Raw genomic sequence first — 7,746 nt, 5'->3', positions numbered from 1 at the left:
GAAGGAAGGAAGGAAGGAAGGAAGGAAGGAAGGAAGGAAGGAAGGAAAGGGAAAAAATTCTATGTATCAAAGAGAAGGAAATTTCAGCTGTCTCTGTTTTAGGACACCTAAAAGAAAGATAAAAAGAATCAAAAGAACATAAAAAGAAACAACCAAACAAACCATGGTCACAACACCAAACTTCCCATTACTCCTCTCCCATATCCCATGCTACACTGTAACTAGGCTGTAACCCACACTTGCTCCCCACAGAACCCAACCGAATATCGTGGTCTCCCCGCCTTGGAAATCTTGGCTCCAGTTTGCAGAAGTCTGCTCAGGCCAGGATAGATAGCCAGCATGGCTCCATCTCTGGGGCCACATATTCAGTGCCAACTGGGCTGCTGCATTCTGTGTTGCAAAAGATCTTTGCAGGAGAGCCAGGAACAGAGGGAAGAGGGTAGAACATGTGTATGGGTTTAAAATAGTGTTCAACACACTACATTCCAGCCAGCCCCTCCTCCCAGAACCTCAGAGACAAAAATTAACTCCATAACACCAGCAGGAAATCTCTCTGAACTGCCATACTGAGTTAAAGAAATAAGAAATAAGTAGAGTGAACTGACAGGACACTGAGGAGGGTCACAATATATGAGGAGGTATATGGCACTACACCAAACCTGGGGAAAGTACTCAGCATCCAGCTGAGGCTAGTTCTGTCCACCCAAAAGTCACTTTGGGCAGAGAATAAGGCTGACTTATGTATCATGAATTATTTCATGTTGGAGGAGGTTGAGAGGCTTGAAGATTTGGATCCCAAAGAAACTACCATCAGAGGGAAGGGAGCCAATCAGAAAGGCAAGTAATAGGGGTGAATAAGGTGGGTGGTAGGGGCTGGGAGGAGACCAAAATTACCAAAGATCTCAAAAAGAAGAGTTTGAGAGGGTTAAGCAGATCAGAGAAAATATCTATTCCTCCATCATATTTATCATGAGAATATAAGCAGATAACTCAATGGGGAATGTGTTAACAGCAGAAAGAAATATGGCCTCCAGATCTAGAGAACAAGTTCAGGCAGCCATGAATAAATAATTCAAAGAACAAAGAAAAATGATCAAACACTTGATGAGAAAAAAAAACATCCTGTTCAATGTGAGAAGACACATTGTTCCTTAGTAGTTTGAAAGAGAAAAGGAGAATTAAGAAAGCAGAATTTGTGACAGAATTTGCTGTGTACAGAAAAAAATAATGAAAGAAATGGAAAACCCAAAACCTGCAATTAGAAGCCTCACTAAAGAAACAAAAGAGAGAACAATAGATTGGGGATAAAAATATACACAAGTGAAGGACAATCTAGAAGGACAATTAACAAACAATTACATTGAAAGAAAATTGTCTCACTTTGTAAGCCAACCATACTGAACTAAAAGACAGGATGCATAGAGACAATCCCAAAATTGTATGTCTCTGCAGTGCCGATCCAATATTCAAAGTGCCAATAGTCACTATAAGTATACCAGCATAGTGATCAATTACAAAATATAACAGACTCTCCATATATAAGACAGAAGCAAAACATGTATTTGGACACCAGAAAACCAAATCCCCGAAGCAGTAAACCAATTCCATGATGGTAGCAAAGAAGTTAATAAGCCCCAACAACACACAGAGCCACACCATCCGTTAGCCTTACCACAAACCAACATTTACTTACAAGCCTAACTGTCTCCCTCAGATACATCCTCTCCTCCCTCCAGTCTAGGTACTCTGATTCCCAGCTTTCTGTGGGCTCTGCTCCACCCTTCAGCAAACTCCTCCCACCACAGGCTCCATGTGATTACATTCAGCCTATTAGGAAACAGGGTATATTTTCAAATCAGGGAAAGTCTTCAAATTCCCTTGGGCTTATTAAGCAGCAGAGATCTTCAAATTCCCACTACCGTTACAGTTTCCCAGAACATGAGAAGACAAAAGAACTGCCCAGGACTTCTGAATACTTAAAATAAAAGAAATTGGAAGAAAATGAAAATAATTTATAGGAGGCAGCTAGGTGGTACAGTGGGTAGAGCACTGTCCCTGAAATCAGGAGGACCTGAGTTCAGATGTGAACTCAGACACTTGACACTTAGTACTTGTATGACCCTGGGCATTTGACTTCCAGAAAAAGAAAAAACAAAACAAAAAACTTTGAATACCTTCAAATACAAAGGAAGGGAAGTTCAAATAACACAAGGCTGTTCTGTACCCACCAGAAAATGCAAGAGAGAATGCAATAAGATTCTCTGAAGAACAATAGAACTCAGAATGCAGGCCAAGGTGACCTACCCTAGAAATCTGAGGTTAATCATAAAAAAAATACAACCATGGGCTTCAATAATAAAGAGGCATTTGAAATATTTTTAGAAAAAAACAGACCTGAAGAGATTATTTGCTTCTCAAATATCCTAGAAAACAGAAATGCAGAAGGAGTATACAATGTAGCAGCCAAGGACACCAACAGCAACAGACTGCAGAGAGACTAGTAAGAAACATCTTTCTAAATGTACACAAAGACTCAGTAGTAGAGGTGGAAGTATTATAGAATTTGACAAACTATTAACAAAATTTATTTTAAAGAACCAACGATTGAAAGGGGAAATAATGAAAAAAGACAAGGATGAAGAGGGACAGCACTTCCAGACCTCAAACTGTATAAAGCAGAAGTCAGAAAATGCATGTGCTTTTGGTTAAAGAACAGAGAGACAGATCAATGGAGCAGACTAGACAAGGGGAAATCAGAAACAATGGAACTCAATAGATCATTGTTTGATAAAGTAGAAAACATAAGTTACTAGGGGAAAAAAATTCCTTACTTGTAAAAAGCAGTGGAGGAACTTGAAAGCAGTGTTTAAGAAATTATGCTTAGGATAATATTTTTCATCATATTCCATAATACATTCTAAAAGGATATACAATTTTAATATTAAAGATCATGCTATAAAAATATAGAAAAGAAACAGATCATGTGCCTCTCAGTTATGGTTAGAAGATAAATTCTTAAATCAAAACAAGAAAGAGGCAATTACAAAAGATAAAATAGATTAGCTTTGATTATGCGAAACCGAAAAACTTCTGCACAGATAAAATTAATATACCTAGAGTAAGTATGGAAATGGCTGAATGGGATTTTTTAAAATCAAATTTATCTGATGAAGGTTTTGGTATCTGAGATAACTATATAGATATATATCTACATATCATCTAGATTATATCTATCTAGATTTTATGTGCATATACTTTATGTTTTATATATATATATATGTTTTTATCTATTCATTTAGCTAATAGCAATTCTTCAATAGCTCAGTGGTAAAAATATACAAAAAATAGCTCTCAAAAGAACTGCAAAGTATTTACAACTATATGAAAGAATGCCCCAAATCACTAAGAGAAATGCAGTTCAAAACAATCCTGAGGTTTTACCCCAAACCCTGAAAATTAGAAAAGATGACAAAAAGTAGAGATACTCAGTGTTGGAGGGGCTGTGGAACGGTGGGCTTATACAGTATTTGAAGAGCTGTGTGTAATGTCAAGCAAAGTACCGTGTTTCCCCGATAATAAGACCTATCCCGAAAATAAGCCCTCCCCTTACTGTGTAAGATTCCTCTAAAATAAGCCCTCCCCCGAAAATAAGCCCTGTTGAGATTGCTACTGTAGTGAAGGTGATCCCCTGCGCTACACGCTACATTACAGTACCCTCTGTATGCACCATCCCCATCCCCCCCCCGTGAAACACACGCCGTGCTCCGAGCTGCATCCAATCAGAGCTGCAGCAGTGAGCACGTCATCCTGTTCTTCCCCAGTGATTTGCTTATTGAATAAAGGTACATTTTTTTGTTCACATTTACCTGTTTATTAAAATTGCTGTCAATGTTCATTAAAATAAGCGCTCCCCTGAAAATAAGCCCTCTGGTGTTTTTCTGTCCAAAAAAATAATAAGACAGTGTCTTATTATCGGGGAAACACGGTAGTACTTTACTCCTGGTTTCAGGTGTTCAAGTGTATTTAAGCCTCATCTTTGTGTCAAGTCTTTGTTGGAAAGAAAGTATATATTTTTTTGCCCTTAATAGATCAAAGGGAGTTTGGAGATCTTCCCCGCCCTTAATAGACCCACTGTCATCACATAGAGCCCACGGTGGGAAGAGCTTCCCAAAAGAGCAGAACAGGAAGGGTCAAACAGAAAGGGTAGAATAGGAAGGAGTAGAGAAGATAAAAGCTGGAGCGTGAGTCAGAACCAAGCAGAGCTAAGAGAGAGAATGTTTGTGATGTCGGCACTCTGTCAGTTGTTTTGTTTTGGTGTTATTTTGTCAGACAGAAGCACTCTGTTTATTTGTGTTGATTTCTCAGACAAAAAGTGAATTGAGATGTTAGTGCCAGCAATATGTGTAAAAATTGTTGTAGCCCCATTTTGCTTTGTTTTCCTAGAAACAGAAACTGTGAAGAGCTTGGGGTGGAGCAATCTCTATGAGCTGCAATGTGGAACAGGAGTGGAGAGCTGCCTATCTGTGAATGCAGGCAATAGTCAGGTGAATCCAGACAAGAGCTTGGAGCATGGAAGAGGAACCTTGGGGTTTTGAAGTCAGCCTTGAGTTAAGAGGAAAAGAGATTTTACTTGCGTACTCAGTGCTGACTGATAATATTATAATTTACTGTGACCTAGGGGTGGACAGCCTTTGTACTTTCCCCTACCCCTTAAGGATGATTGGTTTAAGGATTATTACTCCTTAAGGATGATTGGAAACCATCCTGCAGTCTAGATGAAAGAAGACTTGATTTTGGAGATTGTGGACTCTATATTGATTGAAGAGATTGTGACATATTGAATGATATGGTTTCTTTAAGACTATTCAGCCCTCTTAGTAATATGTTATTATGTTATGTTCTTATGAATGTTGTGCTTTAGTTTCTTAAATGTTTTGCTTTAGTTTATTGCTGAATAGAGAGTTCACTATATGATATGATTAGATCCTTAATGTTATTCACAGCAGCACTCCACAGGAGAGCTGCTTGTGATTAGCTTTACACTCTGAAAAAGAAAATTGGATATATGCAAATAAAGTAACTAAGATGTCTACACTCATTTTACCAGAGACTCCATTATTGGGCTTATACACAAGGAAGTCATCAATAAGGAAAAAAAGTTCTTATATACTTAATTTTTTTTATATTTATAGCAGCACTTTTTGTGATATTTAAGAATCAGAAACAATGTAGATGCCCATCAATTGGGGAATGGCTAAATCAATCATGGTACATGAATGTAGTAGAATGCTACTTTGCCTCAAGAAATGATTTGTGTGATGAATACAAAGCAACATGGAAAGATGTATAGGAATCATGGCGGTATGAAGTAAGCATAACCAAGAAAACAATATACATAGTAGCTAGAGCAATGCAAATAGAAAGCAATATGACCCACCATAAACAAATAAACAAACAAACAAATAAATAGTAAATGTTAAAAATTATAAAGATCAATGGTACTCAAATTAAGAGACATGAAAAGATACATCCCCATTTACCCCTTGAAAGAGGTGGAAGGTCCACAGGTGTTACACAGTGCACATGATTTTGGTATTTTTCAATGCATTGATAAGTAATGCTGATTTGTTTTTTCTTCAAAAAATTAAAAAAAACAACAAAACTTTGTCATATGAGTGCCTATCAGGTAGTGTGAAGGGGAGGAATGCATGGGATATTATGGTAATATAATAAAAGATAACTATACATTATAATTTTTTAATTAAAAGATACTAGTGGCATGAATAGCACTGTGTGGGGTTGATATTATAAAGGTGTTTTCATTCTAGAAAAAAAAGACTTCATTATCTCTTAGGACTATACTACTAACAGTAGTAAGAAACTGAATTTGAAATTCTTTTTTTCTGTGACCACAGACTTTTCTTTCTTGTGTCTTGCTCCTAAATGAAGATAAACTTTATAGGAGTATGGACATGGAAACAATTTTAAAGCTTAAAAGACAAGAGGTTCTAAAAGTAGGTAGTAAAGGACAGACCTTGGTACAATGATGGACCCATAATTTAATTTTTGTGAGTACTGCTCACCATTATGTAATTCCAAACTCTTTTGTGCCTTCTTGTTCAGAACAGTTCTTAGGCATGTTTTCCCATAAATCCTCAAGAGAGGAATTGTCCAATATGCTGGGGGCATATCTCTTGTTCTTTTAGTATCTTGGGGTTTCCAATGTTCTGTGTGGGCTATTGAACTGTTCTTTCTCATTCTAACTAATCAAAATTTCTCAGCTAAGTAAAAATGCGAAAATACACATGTCCATGCTTACAGATCATCATTTATGTGGCATGATTAAAATTACATAAAGAGTCCCTTTCGAATGAAGACTATTTTGTTGTTGTTCTCCCAAAAATGTTTTTTTTTCCTTCTTGTTCATTCAAACACAAAAACCCAACTTTGGAAGAACAAATAATAATGTATTAAGAATGCATAAAAATGACTCACTATACAAAACCACTGTTTTTGCTTTTTGTCTTCATTAAGACACTCGAACTCAATTTTACAGATGATGAGTTTGGCATGTCTTCAGATACTGCTAACTAGAAGGGTTGGATAGCAGAAATACTGTATATTAAAGAACCATTATATGTATTAAAAGTTTGACTTTAGTTGCCCAGACACTGAAACAATAGCTATTCTGAGACATGCTGCTTCCTAAGCACTATCATGGCATAGGGTTTGTTTGTGAAGAAGAAATGTACTTGGAGGGAGCTTCACTGCGTATACCTACATATATCATCTGTCCTCTTGCTGTAAAAGGCAAAGACCTAGGGTGGGGCAGGGCCAAGGTGTATACCTGAAGACATCTAGAGTGACTATCTATCCCTTTGTTTATCCTTTCCTAACCTGATCATGATCAGAATATTCAAAGATGCCTAGGATTCACCTAACTTACACAGAGCATCCAGTTTCTTTTGTCTACCTTAGTAGACAGCGACTACTATATGCCACCAGTTTAAAACATGTCAGTGACCTGTACTGACATAGTTATATGGGTCAAATACTGTTTTTATTTCCCTTAAATAAATCAAAACAAGGACCTTGAATGGTAGTGAAGTGGATCATACATGAATTATAATCTTCTGGTTTCAATGTATATATCCACTAAATTTATTTGAATATTTACATTGAACTTTGTAACACTATCAATTAATAAAGGTAAAGAACAGAAATTAGAAAATAAAATTTCAAAATAAGGTAAAAAAATTAAGGTTTAACAGTGAAGAGAAAGGGAGATTTTTAAATAACCATTCAATTGAGAGGAGAAAAAGAAGTGAAAATGGGGGAGGGGAGAGAAAAAAGAGATAAATGAAAAGTAAAAGTAAAAATAAAAATAAGAATTTATGTAAAACCACCAAACAGTTTAAAAATTGAAGTTAAAAATGTTATGAGGAAAAGAGTTTAGAAGAAGAGAGTTACCTGAATGTAGTTTAAATGAAAGTAATCATAGGGGCAAAGTATTAACTGTGAAGAGAATGAATATTATTTTGAAACCAACATTAAAGACAAAAAATAAGAAAATTTTAATCTAACTTTTACGATCCTAAATGTAAACATAATAATCTAAAATGAAATAAAAAGGTAAAATGAATAAGAAAGCAAAATCTTACAAACAAAAACACATCTAAAGGCAAAGACATGGATGGAATCAAAATAAGAGCCTGGATATAAAATACACTTTTCTAAACTAGAAAG

This window comes from Petaurus breviceps, unplaced genomic scaffold (genome assembly GCF_028583685.1).
Source record: "Petaurus breviceps papuanus isolate PSGF00001 unplaced genomic scaffold, PetGlider_PUasm1.0 227, whole genome shotgun sequence".
NCBI lineage: Eukaryota > Metazoa > Chordata > Mammalia > Diprotodontia > Petauridae > Petaurus > Petaurus breviceps.
The sequence above is the reverse complement of the archived record's forward strand: the minus strand, read 5'-3'. Positions refer to the sequence as shown.